General features: G+C 51.9%; 1 long non-coding RNA gene across 1 annotated transcript; it reads right to left on the bottom strand.

The window, feature by feature from the left end:
• Nucleotides 1-15,797: 15,797 nt before the first annotated feature.
• Nucleotides 15,798-19,711, bottom strand: LOC120586269 (uncharacterized). Its single transcript, XR_005648669.1, has 3 exons — nucleotides 19,341-19,711; nucleotides 18,710-18,843; nucleotides 15,798-18,571 (listed from the first exon to the last, which is right to left on the bottom strand). It is a non-coding gene; the product is annotated as an uncharacterized LOC120586269 (long non-coding RNA).
• Nucleotides 19,712-21,066: the final 1,355 nt, after the last annotated feature.

The raw sequence follows: 21,066 nt of genomic DNA, 5'->3' as shown, positions 1-21,066 counted from the left end.
GGGCCGTAGAGTGCTTTATGTGGCAGGGCCAGGTCATGTGACCCCGGTGGAGGGAGGGAGGCCAGCCTGCTGTGTTTGGCAGCCCCTCCCACCGGGAGGGGACCTTTTCCAGAGGAAGCTGGACAGGTGGCCAGGGAGGCCGCCCCACCCCCCCACCGCTCCCAGAGCCTGGACGTGGGCACAGTCAGGAGAAACGTCTCTCAACCCCGTTAGGTACACGCTTGCCGGCCCCAACCCTTGATAAAGATAACAAGCCAAGTTTTAGAGTGTTATTTGAAATTCAGAAAAGATTGTCAGGAAGGGAGATAGACAGACTGAGCACTGCCTCCCTTCCAAGCCCCTTCCCTGGGGAGTCCCACGCCCTGCACCCCCTCATCGGGAGGACCGAGCTTGAATGTAGGGAGCAGCTGTGAGAGGGGAACCATCCTGGACTCGCGCTTCTCTGACCCTCTGTGCCCCAGGGACCCCCTGGGCATCCTGTTAAAATGCAGCTTCTGATGCAGGAACCTGAGATTCTGCTTTTCCAATGAGGCCCCACACCCCTCTTTGAGCCATGAGCACTTAGAATGTAGAACCGTCCAGACTAGATGAAAGTCGGAGGAAGCTGAGGGCTGACTGTCATGGCAGCCATCCAGATCATCAGCTCGTGGTTCTGCTCAGATCGGCAGAGTTGGCAGAGCCGAAGCCAGGCAGGTGGACAGACTTTCTCTGAGCCTGTGACAGTCTAGGCCACTCAGACCCCCTCCTGACACATGGAGAACCCGTGGAGAGCCGGGGGAGGGAGGAGATCTGCTCTCACTCTTGGATTAGGGCTGCAGTAGGATCCCCGTGTGCCACCTGGGGGGAGCGAGGGGAAGAAGGGCCGTGTCGCTCTTCCTGGCAACAAGGATGGGTGCCCCAATCCTGCCGCGGGAGGGGGAGCTGGCACCTAAAGGTGTCAGGGTTTAATCCCTGGAACCTGTAAGTGTGACTGCATATGGCGAAGTCTTTGCAGCTGCAATTGAATTAGGGATTTTGAAATAGGGAGAGTATCCTGGATTATCCAGGTGGGCCCTAAATGCAATCACGTGTATTCTTATAAGACGGAAGGAGAGGGAGATTTGACGCAGAGGAGGAGAAGGCGATGTCGCCACAGAGGCAGAGATCGGATGCAGCGGCCAGAAACCGAAGAACACGGGCAGCCATGCAGAGCTGGAGGAGGCACGGGACAGGTCCTCCCCGGAGCCTCTGGAGGGCACGTGCCCTCCGACCCTTCATTCCGTGCTTTTGGCCTCCAGGACGGTGAGAGGCTATGTTTCTGTTGATTGAAGCCACCCCGTCTGTGGTATGTTGTCATAGTGGCCACAGGAAATGAAAGTGGGTAGTGTCAGCCCCTTCCTTTGCCAGCCCCCTGCCACCTGCCAGTGCCGGCCCCCCAGAGGTGGCCCTCTCTTCCTCTTTGGCACCCAGGACAGCCCCCTGTCCCGTGTCTAAAAACGGGTGATCGCCGCTAGTGAACCGAGGTGTGGGCGAGACTTAGATAATTAGGGACTTTTTTTTTTTTTTGACAGAACCACTTTGCCCTTCAAAAGAGGCACTCGAGACATTCCGGGCTTTTCCCAGGGCTCAGAGGACGAAGCTGGGACTTTGTAAGGAGCCACCTTTAGAATCAGGTGACAATCCCCATGAGGAAACCAGAAATGTCACGTTATGGCCACATTTTGCATTTGTCTCCAGAATGAAAGCTTGTTGGGTCATTCCCCTCACTCACCTGACTTGGTTCTGTGTAACTTTTGATCATTTCCAAAAATCGACTCCAGACGGCAGCCACCAGCGCCCTGTGAAAGACGCTGGAAAAGCTCCGCTCAGGCCACTGCCTCTGATGAGTCAGCATCAGCCCATCCTGCGCCTTTCGAGGCCTCAGGAGCAGAGGGAACGGGTTTCGGCTCAGTGAACCTTTCCTGCTTCCAGACTGAGACTGGCCGAACCTGAGGGAGGCCAAGGAAGCTCTTTTTTTTTTCCCCTGGGCTGGGGAGTTAGATGGGAATGATCCCAAACTTCCCACTGAGCTCCCCCACCTCTGTTCACACCTGCAGGCTGGCGGTTATGATAGAGCGTGAATCAAAGAACAGGTGAACGATGCACCTTGCTTCTGTCCCGTTTTTATAGCTTCCTCATCCTTATTTCTGATCTTCTCTTGTTACGTTTTTGGGTTTATTTGGTTTTGCGCCTGAATTCAGTGCAATAGGAGAGGGAAATTCTATACGTGGCCTGACATCGTAATTGTCGGAGAAATAAATGCTCTTGACTGAGATCATCACATGGTGGGAAGAAGACATTGGGACGGCAGGCACCTGCGACTTCCTAGAGCTTTTTGCATGAAGTAGCTGTGGGGTGCCAGTCCCCGCCCGTGACCTCGCTTCTTCGCTTCCTCTTGGTGAATAAAGGATTTGAGATGGAGCGGAGTGTCTCGAACATAAAACGTGCACTCACTCGGGCCTCGTTGAAATGTAGATTCCGATTCGTTTGTAGGTATCAGGGCTGAGATTCCACAGGTCTAACCAGTGCCCAGGTGACGCACTTCACTCTGAGCTTGGGAGTTTTGCTCAACATGCAGGATCTCAGGCCCGCCCCCACCTCCTCGCTCAGAATTTGTGTTTTCACCAGGTCTGTGGGCCATTTGACACACGTGGGAATGAGGGGGCAGGGCACATCACGGAGAGAGCGGCTCGCTGTGTGTCTGCATCACGGGCGAGTTTGAAAGCGCCCGTGCCTGGATCCCACTCCGAGGTCCTATTAATTAGTGGAGAGTGGCTTGGGCATTGTCCCTGCTCCCAGATGATTGTAATGGGCAGCAAAGTTTGAAGACCGCTGGATAAGAAGGTCTTTAGGCTTCAATTCATGATGCCGAGGTTTCGTTGGGGGTGATTCTGCCCAGCTGAAATCAGCCAGGGAAAGCCCCTGCGTAGGACAGAGACGTCTGTGGAATGCTGCTTCAGAATTGTCCCAGCTCCCTCAAGACGGCACCGGGTTTACAGCAAATAAAGGGCCGGTCCTTGGCAACACCATGAAATACACGTGCACTGTCTCCAATTCCTCTGTCTGTGGTGCCCTTCGACCTTCGGGGTCCAGGGGTCTCTGTTCTGTGATCTAGCTTTGTCCTCTGGAGAGCCTGTAGGAGAGGGTCTCGTGTCATCCATTTATACAATAGTGAAAATTTAAGTCTGTGGGTTACCCTCCTCGGACGGGAGAACCCCACAATTTGTTTCTAATTATAAAGGAGGCAGTGTGGGAAGCACGTGGGCTCTGGAATCGCCCCAAGTTGGGTTTATAGCTTGGATGATGATGAGTTATGTGGCCCTGAGAATGTCACATCAACTTGACAAGAGACTCAGTGTCCTCACGAATAATGCCAACCTCTCGGCTCCCAGCAGGACAGACCCAGCAGGCAGTAGACCCTCAGGAGCATCTGCTTCCTTCGTCATCCATCACTGCTTATTCAATGAGGACAGGACTCCGAGACCTCACGGGACCACGGGAGACTCACAGAGAGGCCCAGGACTATCGGTTGCCAGTATGGGAAGACCCCGAAATGCCCCGAGGATCAGCTCTGCTTATGTTTCAGAGGCAGTGTCTTCGGAGCGGGGTGTGCATTCCGTGGAGGCTCAGCCACACACGATGGTGATACAGAAGGAAGATGTCAGAACTTCCCCTCGTCAGGGTTCGGACAAGCTCCAGGCTCCCCCAGCACCCCTTGCCCAACTCTTCCTGGACCAGCTCATTTGCTCCCTAAGGACCAGCTCAGAGGCACTCCGAGGCATGTCGTTGGTGGGAGAAATGAGGTGCCGAGCCGTGCGTGTGGGTAAGGAGCCACTGAGTAAGGAGCCTATTCTTTCGAGGGCGCCCACAAAACGGGATGGCAGTTGACTCCAGAGGCAGGGGAGGGGCTGGGAAACCAGGCGGGGGGTGAGAAAGACACAGGTAAGCAGGCCGTTCTAGGTTCTTATTCTTTACTGACAGCCCAGTCTTGGAGACACCCCCACTGGAGGGTTGCCGGATAAAATGCAGGACATTTTAAATTTGAATTCCAGTTAATGAATTATGTTCCAGATGAACCACGAATTTTTAGTATAAATACATCAAAAATATAGTATGGGAAATACACGAAAACTATTTATTGTTGATCTGAAATTCACGTTTAACAGGCATCCTCCATTTCTAGCTACTAAATCTGACACCCCTTATGCCTGAGGCCGCCCCAGCCGGGCTGCCCAGGCCCAGGACACATGCGCACAGATTGGGGGAGTCTGTGCGGGGTGCCGGGGCAGTTTCTGGGGTCCTGGCTTCATGGCCATGCCGCGGCTGCTCACAGAAGTCGCCGGGGCTGGGTGGCCTGTGGTTCGGCGGGAACCACAGCGTCTGTTTTGTCAAATCCGGGGAGGTACTTCCCATTTCCTTTCCAATGTTCAGTTCTTTGTCAAGTGGGAAACATTGCCTCAGACTGGAAAAAAAAATATGCCTGTGGATTTCACAAACGACCCGATATCTAATCTCAGAACGCGTTACGTCATCCACGTCACGATGATGGCGATATAAGGACGCCATCCCTTACCCACAATTCTGAAGACATTTTTTTTAATGGTCGGTTTGGGGGTATATTTGGAGGCAATGGGCTATTTACCCACTTTCTTTATTCCTCTCTGGAGTGCAGTGTACGGTGTACATAGCTACATAGTTACTCCGTGTTTGCTCCAGGCCGGTAAACGATATTCGGGATACGCCCCATCTCCCTGAGGCCCCCCAGCCTCGATGCCAAAACCACCAAAGCACATCGAATAGGGGCCGGCGAGGCTGTGGCAGCAGGTCACCGAGCTCTTACTTAGTGAGAAGCACTGTGCTAAATTAAATGCTTTACATACCTTATCTCATTTAATCCTCACCATCTATTAAACGGACACGTTCGTTTTCATTTTCGTAATTTTTGAAATTGAAGTATAGCCTGTTTGCAGAAAAGCACACGCATCTGGTGCACAGCTGGAAGACTTATTGCACAGTGAGCACTTGTCTGCAACTACCACTCAGCTCTGCCCATCACCTGTACCCCAGAGCCCTGCTCGTGCCTCGCCCCAGGAATCACCCCCAAAAGGTGACCCCTATCCTTCCGTCACCAAGGATTCATTTTGCCTAGCTAAACAAAAATGCTGTTATTTATTGAGCAGTTACTATATATCAGGCACTAGACTATTTCGTACATCGACTCTATCAGAGTGGGTTCTGCAGGGGAGAGGGCTTTTGCCTTTGGCTGGTCTAATACTTAAATTGACACGACAGACTAACGGGAGATCAAATCCAATTTTGTATGTATGGGAGCCCCAGAGATAGGCTACAAGAAGTGGCCAAAGCAGATTGCTTTTAAACCCTTTATAGATAAAGAAACAATTATTTGTGCAGACTTAATAAAACAAAGGCGTTTGGGCTTGGGGTAGTAATAAAGACGTAACAAACGAGAAGTAGCAAAGTCTGTCTACGTAGCCTTGCGTGTTGAACCCCCTATCTCTGGTGATAAGGATGCCTCTACCCTCTTGTTTTCAGGGGGACAGAGGAGGGTCAGAGTGTCCTTCTTGCAATGGCTTTTTCTAAAATAACTTTAATTCAAAATAACCAATAGGCCAAAATGGCATGTTTTGGGGTGGCATATTTTGCTCCCTCTCGGTATTCTTATGATTTCATTTGACAAGTGAAAAGATATCAGAGTTTAGTGATATTATAGAACTGGCCCTAAATCATTGCGCTAGTAATTAATAGAGGTGGGGTATACTTTCCTTAATTAAACTTTCCATTGAGCATAACCTGCGCACTCAAAAGTGCATGCGTCGTAAATTTAGCTCCAGGAATATTCTCAAACGGACAACAGCCTTGCAACCACCACCCCAGATGGAGAAACAGAACATTGTCAGCAACAGACACAATGCCCCCCATCCCAGTCCCATGTACCCCCTTAGCCCCCACCCCCAAGGCTAACCACTGCCCTGACTCCCAACACCTTTGCTTGGTTTCGAAGGGTGTGTGAATGGAATGAAGCAGTAGCTTCTGACTTTTCCGCTCAACGCCGAGCTCGACAGAGCCATCCGTCTGTGTCGGGGAGGCTGGAGTTCACTCCGTTTTATTGCTGAGACGTGCGTGTTCACCGAGCACTCACGACATCTTCTCCCATTCCGTTTCGGCAATCAGCAGGAACGCCGTGATCTGGATTCTGGTACCTGTCTTTTGGTGAACACGCACACATGTCCGTTCAGTGTCTGCCTCGGAATGGATTCAGAGTCACGGAGAACTGTCTATGTCTAGCTTTTTAAAATCTTTCAGTTTTCCGAAGTGGTTATACCAATGGATACTTTTACACACTGTTTTACTGTTACGTCTATTACACCCACTTAAAGCAGATCCGATGTATTAAGTGCAGGTTTTAAGAGAAACAATTTATGCGAAGTGTGATGGGTTGAATTGTGTCTCCCCTTCACCACAATTCCACCCTAACTCCCAGTATCTCAGAATGTGACCTTATAAATAGGGTCACTGCAGATGTCATTAGTTACTATGAGGTCACACTGGAATAGAGTGGGTCCTAGTACGATATGACTGGTGTCCTCATGAAAGCTGGAAATTTGAACACGGACACACGTACACAGGGAGGATGCCATGTAAGGACTGGGGTGATGCATCCAGAAGCCAAGAAACACCCAAGATCGCTGGCAGGCCCTCAGAAGGGTCTTGAACTTCTGGCCTGAAGACCGTGAGACAGTTTCTGTCATTTAAACCGCTCAGTCTGTGGCACTTTATTATGGCAGCCTCAGCGAACTAGCACACGGAGCGATCACTCGCTTTCGGAAAGATGCGTTTGGTAGAGAAGACTCGTCGTGGCATTTCCCGAGGTAGCCTGATGAGCTAGTATGCCTAACGATATGTTTGTTTTTTTAAACTTTGATTCAGGAAGCCATCTCATGTATAATTTGTTACACTTCTGAAAGCTTGAAGTGCAGGTCAAGAAAGGACTAGAATGATAACGGAAAGCGAGCTGGTTCTGGTCAGCAAGCCTCAGAACGTATGTGGCCCAGGCTGACGAGTGGGCTCTGGGGGCGGCCACAGTGAGGGGGAGCGGATGCGTGTGTCCGGCCTGTCACAGAGTTCATCCACCAGCTCGCATCGTCCCTCTCACTCCGTCACACCGACCACCTCAGAAGGCAGCCAAATCATCTTCAAGGGCACTTAGTTAGGCCTTGGCCAGGAGTCTGAAGGCCCGTATCCTTCCACAGTGCGGAGCTCGTCTGCTCTGGACGTCTCCTGGCAACCCGACCCCAAGGGAATTTCTCTGGAAGGCTGAGAGGAGAGATCTGTGCCCACATCTTCCAGCTGGAAGCATAAGCTCAGGACGATGGCTTCTGAAGAGCACATGGCCTAGAACTGGGCTAAAAATAGCACCGTTTCTTAGAATTACATGAAGCTTTGATTACAGAGTATATTAGTTTCCTGTGGCTGTTATAACAAAGTAACACAAGCTGGAGGGCCTAAAACAACAGAAATTCATTCTTGTATAGGTCTGGAGGTGGGACGTCCCAAATCGAGGTGGTGGCAGAGCCACACTTCCTCTGAAGACTCTTAGAAAGACCCTCCCTTCCCTCCTAATTCTGGCCGCCACAGGCAGTTCTCGCCTTCTTTGGTTTAATCTGCATCACAACGGTCTCTGTCTCTGTTTCCATGTGACCTTCTCCTGGGTGTCTCTGTTTCTACATTTCTCTCTTTTTCACAAGAACACCAGTCATGTTAGATTCAGGGCCTGTCCTCATCCCAGATGACCTCGTCTTAACTTGGTCACATCTATAAAGACCTTATTCCAAAATGTCACATTCTGAAGTTCCGGGTGGGCGTGACCTTTGGGGAGACATTTTTCAACCCAGTGCACAGAATATCTTTTGAAGTAATTTTTTTTTTTTTGCTCAATTTGGTTTTCTTCATTTAAGAACCTCTTGCTCCACTGCCTTGAAGTTAGATAGTTTAGAAATTCAGAGAACATTTGTGTATTAGTCCGATAAGCTGTGACCTCACTGGCTTTCCAGAATATAAGTTTCTCACTCATGCGAAGTTCAAAGTGAGTGAGACTGACCAAGCCGGTGGTATCCGCTTGAGCAGTGACTTGGGGACCCAAGGTCCCTGCGTCTACCAGGTGGGGTTCCCAGGTCCCCGAGCTCGTCTGAATCAAGCTGCAGACAGGACGAGAATGGAGGACGCAGGGGCCAGGCCAGACCCATCACACCCGCACACATCCTGTGGGCAGGAACTCGGGCACGGGCCACATGGACTAGCAGAGGAAGCTGGGAAGTGCTGTGGGGCGGGGCTGGGAGGAAGCGGGGGGCCGGGGAGGAGCCAGCTGAGGCGGACAGTTCAAGACAGTGCCCAAGGGAGGCCCGGAGGGATTTTCCTTTAGCCGCTTCTTCCCCTCGTTCTTTTCCCTGTCTCGCTCAGCACCGGCCGGTCTCTAGTCAGACAGATGGTCGCATCTCCCCGCTTCAACCCCGAGTTACAAACAGCTAAGAGGCATCTCCCTTTGAAAGGGGACTCAGAAAGGATGAAATCCTGAAGGATGAGCCAGAGCCTCTGGCACACGTGGCGAGCCTTGGGGACGGGCTGAACCTGCCTCTGGTGGCCCGGGGACCCCCACGCCCCTGCATCTCAGGGCTGGGATCTCAGGGTGGGGGGGAGGCGATGCTGGGGTAGCCAGCACCCAGGTACCCAGGGGGAGTGCTCAGGACCACACCTGGGCAGGGCTGCTCAGAAGGCCACTGACTCTGTCACTCACCTCGCTGGGGGTTTTCCAGTTGCCACATGACACCGGGTTAAAATTAAAACGAAATAGAACCGCATAGAAAAATACCAGGGTGCACAGAACAGAGTAAGAGGAAGTCTGGTTTTAGAAAACTTGATTTCACTTTTATACGTGTCTGCTCTGGGTCGTGATATTAAGCATTTCTTAGCAAGGCTTGTAGTCAAAAGCATTGCAAAGCCAGCAGACCGTGGAGCAGAACTGGAAAGTGGACAATGCAAACACAGCAGGGGGCAGGGAGCGGGGTTCTCGCTTTCCCAAAGGCTTCGTGAGTGAGTCCCGGCTGGAGAAGCGGGGTGCTGGGGAGGCGCCGGGCCCGGGTGCGAATCGTGACAGGATGTTCGTCCAGGAGCTTGGGGGGCCGACGTCACTTCCCTGAGCTTCCGTTTTCTCATCTGTAAAACGGGCTAAATAACCATCTTGAGGAGAAGGAGAAGGAGGGAGATAGAACAGCTACTCGCATTTACGGAGCGCTTGCTCGAGAAGCGGCGTCAATAGTGTGTGTGCGTGCGTGTGTGTGTATGCGTGTGTGCGCGCGTGCATGCATGTGTGTGCGTGTGTGCGCGTGTGCGCGTGTGCGTGCATTTCCTCAGTGCTGCTTTACGAGTCCCCTCTGAGTACGGACTAGTGTCACAGAGTTTATCTGTACAGATGAGGAAAAACTCCAAGTAACTTGCCTAAGTGAATTGCTGCATATGGAAATGCCTGACACAGTGCTTGGCACATAGTACTGAACAAGTTTTAATTTCCTTGCTGTTATTTGTTTCAGGTGCTTTGAAGATCATTAGATGTAGGCAGACGGACAAGCTAGTGGAAGACGGGTATGATGCTGGCTAGCAGACTGCTAGCAAGACGCTTGAAGAGGGTCCTGGAGGTGTAAGCTCGACAACCCCACACCCCAAGGAAAGAACTCTGAGACGAAGGCTGCTCACGGCAGGAGGGCAGAGGGTCCTGCTGCCTTGTTAGAGAATCCTGGTTTTTCAGCATCAGAGGAACCACAAGGAGAATCGGGAGGAGAGCCCCTCCCCTCTGGCCCTCAGTGGAAGACTCAACAGTGGCTAAGGGGAGGAGAGAGATAATGGGCATGGCTGTCCATAAACCAGTTTATTGCATGTTTGTAAAGTTCAGAGATCCAGCCCTACTCCATAGCCCAAGCCACAGAAATCCACATTGCCTCTAAGAAAAAGCTTTTGATCCAACGTACCTTCAGAGGGTCTCCATTTCCCCACCCACGATGGCCATCCCCAGCTCCTCCAGAAGAGACCGCAGCCCCCCCAGGGGACAGCAAAGTTGGGCTCCCTCCATGGGCATCAGATGAATAATTAGACCAAATTGCAAGGGGCGATTACATCTTTTTTTCTCAGAAATTATAAACAGCGAGCACAGGGCGCTTGCATCACCGTGTCTCAGGGGCACTGAGACGTTTGCACCGAAAGCAGCAGCTGGGCCGCATTTAGGTCCAAGTGGGACTGTGGAACTGTCCATCAACAGCGACAGGTGACATTCAGGGAGAAGTCCCTCTGAGTGAGATGCTTCCACTTCAGGAGGCCCTCGTTGCCCTGTTCCAACACCAGCTTCTTTCAAATAATTTTTCTGTATCATTTAATTATAAAAGGTGCTTTACGCCGTATTTTCAAACAGGTTTTTTTTTTCATAGAACCCATGTCCTGGTTTGGCTTGATCAGCAAAACGCAGTGATTCACCTTGTCCAGTGCCTCGCACGTGCTGGGCGTGAAGTGAATGCGGAATCGAAAGCGGTAACTATAACGATGTGCAGAATTATTTCAAGGTAATAATAAGATGAAAGCTGACTTGTCGGAGCGCATCCTCCTGCTTCCCGCCTCGCCCGTGGGAACAGCCTGGCGGGTGTGTCTGTCTCCGGAAGGCTGGCTCCCCAGTTAACCTGGACAATGTCACCGCACAGATTACACTCTAGACATCGGGGCAGGTGGGGGCAGAGGCCGGGTGGGGAAAGAGCATCAGGGAGCGTCTGTTTGCGCCCTAGGCAGTGTCCCAGGAAGAGAAGAGCAGAGGCCCATGGCCGTCCCCCTCCCCCGATGGAGCAGAGATTTGTTCCCAGCCCCCGAGGGCACAGGGCCACCCCAGTGGGCGACACAGCCCCTGCGAGGTGGCAGGAAAGCAAGCTCTCCGAATCTTCTCCCTGGGGGGTTGCATCTCAGTCCTGGCTGTGACTGACCCCTCAGCCTCTGCCTCCTCTACCCTCGGGTGACGATTTATATATCCTTCACCATTTCCTGAAATCTACATGCCACAGCGCAATGCTCAGACCCGGGAAATCAGCCTTGGTACAGACCGTTAACTAAGCTGCAGACTTTCACCATTTTTTTTCCCTGCACAGGAGAGGGTTAACTCAGCAGGTGTGGAGGTGTTCGAATCCTGCAGATTCCACATATTCCAGAGAAAGAACTGGCCCTTGGCCAGGATGAAAGGGTCTTCCGCCTCCCTGAGCTACCCCTCGCACCCGGCAAATCCCCCTGTGAGCTAGAAGCCCCTCTCCCCAGACCCCTCCCCAGCTCCTGGCTCTACCTTCTCCCCGCGGTGGGCTGTCGAAGGCTGCACGAAGCCTTCCTGGCAGCCGTGTGTGAAGAGCAGTCCTCGTGCTTCAGGGTGACATGTGTGGCTGTCACCCCGCACATTGCTTATCCGAGCCTCTCCCCAGGAAGGCTGGGAGATTGCTGGAGCAGGGCTGTCCATGGTGGGCACAGGCTGAGGATAATATCTGTCCTCTCCTGAGAAATGCGTCTCCTTTCTGCCATAACCACGAGGTGCCACTGGGGTTGACGCGATCTTACAGACTCCACCCATGTGACCGCCTCAGACTGTTCAGGGCTGGGCACCTGATCCCAGCGGGGCCAACCACAGCCCTTCGCTGGGAGTTCTGAGCTTGGGGGCGAGAGACAGAATCCCAGTCGTCCTCTGGTGCTCAGCACCCAGCGTCCCTGCTGGTGCCAGAGCCTGGCCTGGGACGGGAGAGAGTGAACTCAGGCGGGGGGCCAAGCTAAGCCCAGGGGAGAGTCTCAGTGTGGTCCCAGCTGCCCAGGAGGCCCCGCTCTGCCCCCTGCAACGCCCTCCCCCATCCCCCACCGTGCCCTTCTGCGTGGGACGAGCCTCCCCAGGTTTCTTATATATTCAGCCAAAAACGTTCACTAACAAAAAGGCCGTCTTCCATCCTCCCTGAATAAACACTTGGTGACAAAAGGCTGGGCACACATTACATCTCACACGATTCGAGCGAACGAAATGGAATCGTTCCAGGAGGGGAGTCAGCGATGTCACAGGGCTTCTCAGGGCCCTATCTGCCTTGGCAGTCTGTTTACGGGGCTTGGTAGACCAGAACCCAGTCACGACTTCTTCCTCGTGGGTCGTTTCGAACACGTTGAATGATGTTCATTTTAACAGGCTCCTTCAAGAGACTGTCTAGGTATTTGCAAAAACAATCTGTGGGCCTAATGAAATCAGAACGGCCGTGTTTCGCATCCTAAACCCGGGGATGAGGGAGGAAAAGCCGATGTGAGCGGGTCCCGGGGCTCAGCACAGCCCGAGTCCAGGAGAGTCGGCTCGGACACGGCCTCAAATGGCGAAAAAGGGAACAAAACAGATTTTAGTTCCCAAACTCCTCTTGATTTTACTCCCCAGCTCATCTTAAAAACGATAATTTAAGACAGAATAGATGAGGTTCATGACGACATTCTCTGTTCTATGGCTGTGGCCACGCTACGGGTGGAAGGAGGCAACCGGGGTACATTTTGGCAAAACGAGAATCTCTTATTTGTTCATTTAAAATAATTTTTTTTCTTCTGATTATAAAACATGCAAATCTATTTATGGAAACTTTGCAAAATACGGAAAATGTAAAGTGCCCAGGATCGGGCCATGGAGGAGGGTTGGGGCAGGGAGTGGGTGAGTGGGTGGTCAGGCTGGGCTCACCCCCACCCCCACCCTGTGAGGGCCGTGTCTCCAGGGCCCTGGGCGGGGGGCACCTCTGGTCCTTAACTTCTCTGTCGTTGGCGCATGGAGAAAATCTCTGTGAATCTGTAGCGCAGACGGTAGGAAGACGTCCATTGTGGGAGGGGTTTGTGGTTTCCAGGGACCTCGCCATGCTTTAATGGGACCTCGGGGCTGCACTCATGGTGGCAGTGGCCTCAGGGGAGAGACCTGGGCGGCTGATGTTGATTATCAACCAGGTTTGGCACATTGAGGCGCTGGCCTCCTTTCCAGCAGCAACAGGCCTTGGTGTCCCAGAGGGCGGTGTCTGCCCCAAGGGTGGTTCTATCGGGTGCCAGAGGCAGTGGCTTGGGTGCCACTTGAGTTGTTGAGTCTACAGCCCTTTGTCATCCTGTGCTTCTCCCTTACAGCAATGACAATTCGAATGAGTAATTAACAGTGAAGTTCATTGTTTGGTATCAGTCTTAGCAAGAGAGTGACCAATTGTCTGCTAAATCGGGTGATGATCTGTCTAATTCGTCCAGGATTTCCCTACTTTTAGCACTAAAAATACTACATCCCGGGAAGCCCTCAGTGCCAGGCAAACCAGGACAGCTGTCACCCTTCTCAGCACACAGATGGAAGTCTCCACGAGCAGCACCCCAGTATCTGTAGTCAGCCATCTCTCCTGTCCCTGCTCACACGTGGTACATGCACAGATATGCGTCCAACAAATATTTGCTGAGCAATAATTCTTCCTATTGCTGGAAATGCTTTGTGAATATTTGCTGAATAAATGACCCCTGCCAAGAAATGGATTGTTTTCAATATCATAACATATGACCAATAAATGAGATAAACTGGGTTTACAGACGACTCTAAAAAGGAATACAGATTTTTGTGCAAGTAGAAAGTGCCAAGTAGGGCAAGTTTCGCAGAGATAAATCCTCTAAAAAATCAGCAAATGGCCTCGAGGCGGTTGGTGCTGATTTCTCGAATCAGTTGTAAGTGAGGACTGTGGATTTCGAGATCCTCTCAGATGTGAGGGGCCAGCAGAAAAGACAGCTGTCAAACAAATGAGCAGGAGTAAGAACTACATGGTACGTCACCGAACTCAGCGATCTCACAAACACTCCCGTGATGGGACGCATATGACCTTAGGCTTGGGGAGGTGACACGATTTTCTTAAGAATGCACATAAAGCAGAGATTTGAAACCAGGCCATGTGTGTGCCTTTTTTTTTTTTTGCATTATTCCCCATTTTACACTAACCAGGACCACAGCAACGAAGCCCAATGGCCAGAAAATGGTTTCCTGAGGCTGTCCGAGCTCCAAGCCATCTGGATGCATCTGCAACTGTAGGCCGACGATCACTTAGACAATGTTAAAATAGGTGGAAAGGTCTGGTTCCTTGCTCCTTGCATGTCTCCAAGGAAAACTGGATCCATGACCGACCCCTGACCAACCCTTGGGAATGTGGCTGTCTGAAGGTTTATGTCAGTGATGGATGATTTTGTTGTGTCCATTCATGGACCACGTCCTTCTTGCGTGTCAAGATGGCTTTGCACGAACGGCAGGACTGATGATGTGCACTCACTCACTGTTGGGGTCCTGAGTTTTGGTCGCCACGGGTGATTGGTAGCAGGATGTGTCTAGATGACTAGCTCCTCGTAAAGAGCTCGGGCCCTGAGACCGGCATGCGCGCCCCCGGGCAGAGGCCTTCCCCGCGTGACCAGGAGCTCTCTGCCAGAGGAAACGCGCACCTCGGTGGGCTCGGGTGGGGATGCGTGGCGGCAGAGCCTGGGCGAGCCCACTCTGGATTCCGCCCATACGAATCCTGCCCTGCCGCTTTTGCTCTGCACCCTTTGCGGTCATAAATCTCAGCCCCGAGTACAACTCCTTGGCATCTTGCCCGTCTTTCTAGCAAATCACCAAACGTAGGGCGATGCGGGCCCTTCAACACGTGAAAGGACGCGGCAGAGCCTCGTTCCTCTTCGTGCCGCTGGATGTCATCCAGCCCCGGGACCCAGGCCATCCGCACCGCAGCCCAGCCACGCGCTCTCGAGTTCGGATACGTGCTGTGCAACACGAGGGTTCGAACTGCCGCAGGCCAGCCCAAAGCTCCAGCTGTGGCCCCCTTGGAGGGGGGTTCCACTTCAGCAAACACCCCGGGGGCCAGCGCCTGGGAACATGGCAGGGAAGCACCCCAGGAGAGGGTGAGGGGGCAAGGTCCCTGGGGGCAAACTTCAGGGCTGACTGCCTTTTGGAATCTCTGGAGTTTGTGGACACAGTTAATTTACATAACCGAAGTCAAAGCCATAAAGGCTTCCCTGGACCCTCGTTACTTATTAGTGGACCAGCTGGGCAAACACTTTGGGTCAAAGCATCGCCATTTTCTGTGAGCCCGGCTCCGATGGAAACCTCTGTTTGCAGTCCAGGAGCACGCCAGTCCATTCGTGTTTCTGTCGTCCTCCACTCTGTCTATCTGTCTGTCTGTCTCTCATCATCATCTGTCATCTATCTGTCTGATCATCTGTCGTCTATCATCTGTATCTATGTCTATCATTATATCTGTCATCTGTCTGTATCTGTCTGTCTGTCTGTCTATGTCTGTCATATCATCTATCGTCTGTCAATCTGCCTATCATCTGTCATCATGTGTCTGTCAAATCTGTGTCTGTCATCTGTGTCTGTCCTGTCTGTCATCATCTGTGTCTGTCATCTGGCTTGACTTTACATCATTCTTGTATCTGCCTGTCATCCTTATCGTCTATCTGTCTGTCTGTCGTCTGTGTGTCTGTCGTCTGTCTGTCATCTGTCTGTGTCTGTCATCTGTCTGTCGTCTGTCTGTCTGTCGTCTATCATCTATATCTATCTATCATCTATCTATCATCTATCTATCTATCTATCTATCTATCATCTATCTATCTATCTCAATCATCTCTGTCATCATCTATCATCATCTTCTATCACCTATCATCTCTCTCTCTCATCTAAGATTTTAATGTGTATAAACTGATGAGCACAAACATACACACCCGAAACTTATATAGTGTTATAAGCCAATGTTATCTTAATTAAGACCAGGAGTACACCTTCCTGCCTCAGGTGATCGCAGCCACATTATCGCACTGGGAGACAAGCCGACAATTTGGCGACAACGCGGCATGTCGTGCCCGGGAGTTATGGCCCACCCCTGCCTGCCCAGTGCGTGTCTCTTTCCTGGTTTATTGCTCAGTTACGAATAAACTGCTTATACCTGGCATTTGCAAGATTCACACCAAATTGGAAAGAATGGCTCAGCCAGTTGGCATTTTAGGAATATCTAAAATATTTAAATGTACTAGCTCAAACTTTTGTGGGTTCCCATTAAAAACAAAGGGTGCCACCAAACATACTGTGAAATCGCCCTGCTCACATTGCCCACGGCCAGGGACAGGAAGTCAGAGGGAGGTCCTTCTATCTCCTTTTGGAGGGTCATTGAAAGGTAAGCGGTCCTTGGGGAAATGCTCGGACCCGTCCTCTTGAGTTATGAGGAATTATAGCTACACAAAGAGCCTGCATTCCACCCTTCTCCTGCTGGCCACGGCAAAGGAACACAGCAGCTAAGCAAGCTGAATGCGCACTTTTTTTCCCAGCACGAGTAGCTACTGGTCCTTGGTCCATGGGTCCAAGTTACAACCCAGATGCCCAAATTCTTTAGAACAGGTACGCTGCGTCCAGGCGCCAGTGAAAGCATCACCCGCCTACCTGGCTTCTGGGCTAGCCGGGTGGTCAGGAAGGTCATCATCTACCGCGATGTGTCCTCAGACTCAGGTGCGCATACCTGGGGACCCTGCGAAAAATGCCGGTGCTGCCCGGCCCTGTGGGCGGCTCCCTGGAACCCAGGCTCCCAACAAGCTTCCTACGCAATAGCAACTGGGGAGTGGGTTCGGGTCAAAACGCCCAGAGTTGGTGAAAGGCAGCGTCTCCTGTCATCCAATGACCAGGAGGCCACCGTCAGAGGCGCTTAGGCTTTCTCTGATTAGGACCCACCTTTGTCCCTGGCAACCTAGTCCACCAGAAAATGCTCGCATGTCACCCATCAGTGCGGTTTCCCCTTCACAGAGACAAGAGACAATAGAAGACGGAGGTTCACGCCTTGGGACCTGAGGGTGAACTATAACTGGGACAAAGAAGTTTCTAGGGAGGAAGGCCTGGGCCGGCAGGTGCGTAGTAGGTTGTGTTTTCCCAAGATGGTCACGATGCGCCCTCCTGTCTCTCATACTCCTTTGCAATGTGGCCTTGTCACTCCCTGTCAAGAAGCGGAGCCTCTTTCTCCATCCCGTGGAAACTGGGCTTCCTGGGGCTCGCTTGCAACTGGCGGGATGTGACGGAGGTGACATGGCATGGCTTCAGAGGACAAGCTGGAACACGTCTGAACCTTCTGCCCGGTCCTCTCGGAACGCTTCCTCTCCAGGTGCTCCTGCTCAGACCCCACCTGCCACGTTGCGATTAGCGCAGGCCACGCGCGGGCGCTCCCTACACAGTCTCTGCTGAGCCCCACTGTCAAGTCATCCTAGCCAGCTGCTGAGAATAGAGAAGATTCCAGAAGACCCCAGACCTAGGCCATTCGTGTCTTCCCGGCTGAGGCTTCAAACCATTCTCACTCTGCCTTGCCCAAACTCCTGACCTTCAGAATTCCAGGGCATGATCAATGGTTCTCGTCTGATGCCGTTAGGGGATGGTTGTCGCACAGCATGGAGAACTGGAACAGCAGGGCATATCCAGTGTCATGATGCTCGATGGGTGATGGAAGAGACCTGGGGATGAGCACTCTTGGCAAGGCAAGCCCCCCACCCCCAGGCTCTGGCTAAGAGACCAGGCTCTAGAGCTGTGTGGGTCTGAATCCAGTATCTGCCACTTATCAGCTCTGTGACCTCAGGAAACTTACTTAACCTCTCTGTGACTCTCGGTTCTTTACCTGTGCAGGGGAGACAACCTTAGCAGCGGGCGGCTACGAGGATTAAGCATGCTAATATATGAGCCGCGGTCGGTTCGCCGGAGCGCTCTGTAACGTTAGTAATCATTCCCAGTTCGCACAGCCCTCTGCCCAAACCCAGTCACGGAGGATTCAGTTCTGGTCTAGAGGACACTTATCCTTGGGGGGAAGAAAGACAGGCGTCCGAATCTTGGTGTCTGTGTGTTGGGAATGTGGGACATAAAGAAAGATGCTGCATCCTAGGGAAAGGCCTTGAGAATGAAGGCAGGAGGGCTGTGGCAGGTGAAGAAGTCGGAGAGGAAGACAGCCCGGCCTGGGGTGTGTGCGCGTGCGTGCGTGCGTGCGTGTGTGCATGTGGAAGGGGGTGACCAGGGACAAGGTGGGCATTCCTCTGGGGAGGTGAGCAGGGTCAGGCAATGAAGGGCCGTGTGGAGGCTGCTAGGAGTTAGGGACGCACCCTGAAGCCTGTGAGTAAGGGATTTGGAGCAGGGCTGTGGCAGGGAGCGTGATCAAAAGGCCATCTAGAAAGGGTCTCTGGTGGCGGGCGGAGGAGGTACAGAAAGGACACGTACGAAGCGGAGATGGGTCCCAAGAGCATGGTGGCTTCCCAGGACAACTGAGATGGGTCCCAAGAGCGTGGTGGCTTCCAGGCCTTCTGGCCACACGGGGAGAAGATATGGGGACGACCCGGCTTTTTCTTCACGAATACACACAGGCACGGGGTTCAGTTCCCAGGTTAATTTTTCTTTTGGCCTCTCTGCGCCCGGGGGAGTGAGCTGGCTTCACTCTTCCTGTTTGCCCAATAGTAACAGTGCCCCGGTTACCCAGTAACAACCCCTGCCCACTGCGGGCTGCCCCGGGCCCCAAGCCAGCATTTCTCAGGCACGTGATCTGCTGACTCGGGGGGCTGTTATAATGGTTTTAAAGACCTTGAAATTCCTCTGATGGAAGTGCTTCTTGTGACGAACTCCTGTCGGGCCACGAATCTGTGTGTTCCATCTGCCTTTGTGAGAGGTGACAATTTGGCGGTTTTCCCATGAAGGACCCCAGCTCTCGGCTCGGCCTAGAGAGAGACGTGTTATAATCGCCTTGGCTCCCAAACTATTACGTGTCACTTTGCCAGTAGCTGGTACACAGTGGGCACTTTCTAAGTGCTTGTGGGATGAGAGCTAATGAATAACTGAACGAAAGCCACTGGCACTTAGGAGGACTAATTAAAATCTTTCTAATTCGGAGCTCCCAGCCCAGAGCAGCTGTGACTTCCAGCGTGCCCATGCGAGGCACATGCTTGCTCAGTGCTTGGGTTTTATAAAAAAGGGAAGAAACAGACCAGAACGAGGGACAGGAACAGTGCCGCCTGCCGCCTTAGCCACCGGACCCGCAGTTCCCGCCTGGCATTGGCCACTCTCACCATCATTACTGCCAGGCCCCCCACGTGCGGGCCCAGGGCTCCAAAGTTCTCAGAATGTGACTAGAATGACAGAGGAAATCTGCGCCCCTGGAAGCCACAAGAGAGTGACAGATGTGGCCTCTCCCAGACACTACCACGGCTGACCCTACCTGGGCATCGGCCCCGTGTTCTGGCAGCTCCCGACAGCCGGCGGGCCGTGGAGCCCGGCACCGTTGCCTGTGCGGTTAGACAGCATAGCTCATCATTCTCCACCTCCGCAGCTGTCAGGACCCAGCCTGCTGACGAGGACGCTCACTTCTTTGGGTTTTGTTTGGAAATTCTTCTGAGTCTCAGGTCTGCGATTCACCCTCTGAATGCTTCTCCTGTGGGAGGGTGGGCCTCTGCCTGCAGGGCCAGCCTCAGGCAGACAGGAGGCTGCATCCTGGTTATGTGACGGTTCACCGCCTCCAGGATGCCTAGGTCCCCAAAAGGAGTCACCTTGCGAAGCAAGACGCATATGTCAGTGTCCCTAACACTCAAACTTTCAAACTATGCGGCAAACTGTTTTGAATATATTCTTACTAAAAAAAAAAAAATACAAAACTGTCAAACTCTGAAGGTTGATTTGAATTCTAGAGAAAGCTGAGTCATTCAGAGCTGAATCTGGGGAGCAAGATGAATGATCAAATTTGGATAAATAAAGCACTTTTAGGTAAAAAATGAGGGCTTCCTTTAAAGCAATCAAACTGGTTCTCATATATGACTTTTGACCTGAATTGTGTAAACACCACATAGATGTCTTAGGCAAAGACAGATGTATTATTTAAAAGTATTTTTCCCCAAGATAGCCATGATGACCTTCATTTAGATGTGAAAAGCTAGGCATGTTCTTTTTGTAAAGCCCATCGAATTTATTTATTGTCACAATAAGTACTGTTAAAAAAAAACAAATATGAGTATGCCTGAATGATCAAGGTAATACCCCTTGAAAAACACCAGACCATTTAGTAAAGGTGTCCTTGCTTTACAAGGTAATAGATTTTTTCGTGTGTAGGCCAACTGTTTCCTACTTTCATGAAGACACCAAATTAGACTATTTACCAGCCTCTCTCTAAATGGCTATCATCAGGTCACTCTGCATTTCCATGGCAGAACCACGAGCAACCCACCTAACCTCCATCCCTCCCCTCTGCCTTACTGCCAGACAGCCACCATTCGACCCAGCTAGATATGTTCTCCTTGTGACTGGAGGCCGACCGAATGAAAGCAGAATTAGCTTTCCTGAAAGAAGATACAGATACGGCCTCTACTGTCTTTTCTCTCGCTTCTTGCTATCTCAAGGTAAACATGAGGTCTGGAGCTGCAGCAGCCCTTTTGAAACCAAGAGGAAACAAGCCCGAGGATGAAGAGCCAACCTGACAGAGACAGGAATGGGCCTGCATCTCTGGTGGTGCCATCCAGCAGTAGAAGCAAGGTCAGAAATCTCAGACTCTGGGGTTCTTGACACACAGGAACCACGAGACCACTTTCTGTGGCCGTTAGTCTCTCTGCTCCTAGCCACAGACACAGCCCAACCTAACACACAGGCCATTTCCTGCTTCAATAACCACATGACAAGCATGGCTGTGCGGCAGGCAGGCAGGAGAAGCATGAGAAGAACCGTGGATGGAACATTTGAGGCTGACATTCTTGTCTCAAGAGAGTTCTGGAATCAATAGTCGCACAATACAATTTTTAGTTTCTTATGAAAAATGCACTAACGCCATTACACATTAATAGTTTAAATTTGCAAATAGCTCATGTGCTTAGGAGGCTGTCATCTTCTCATAGGTAGCAGGGGAGGAGACCAGACCCCCTACTCAGCAGGGGGGTAAGAGGAATCTGGTGTTAGCACCG

The sequence above is a fragment of the Pteropus medius genome, unplaced genomic scaffold (assembly GCF_902729225.1).
Source record: "Pteropus medius unplaced genomic scaffold, Ma_sr-lr_union100, whole genome shotgun sequence".
In the NCBI taxonomy this organism is placed as follows: Eukaryota; Metazoa; Chordata; class Mammalia; order Chiroptera; family Pteropodidae; genus Pteropus; species Pteropus medius.
This window is presented reverse-complemented; position numbering and strand designations above follow the sequence as displayed.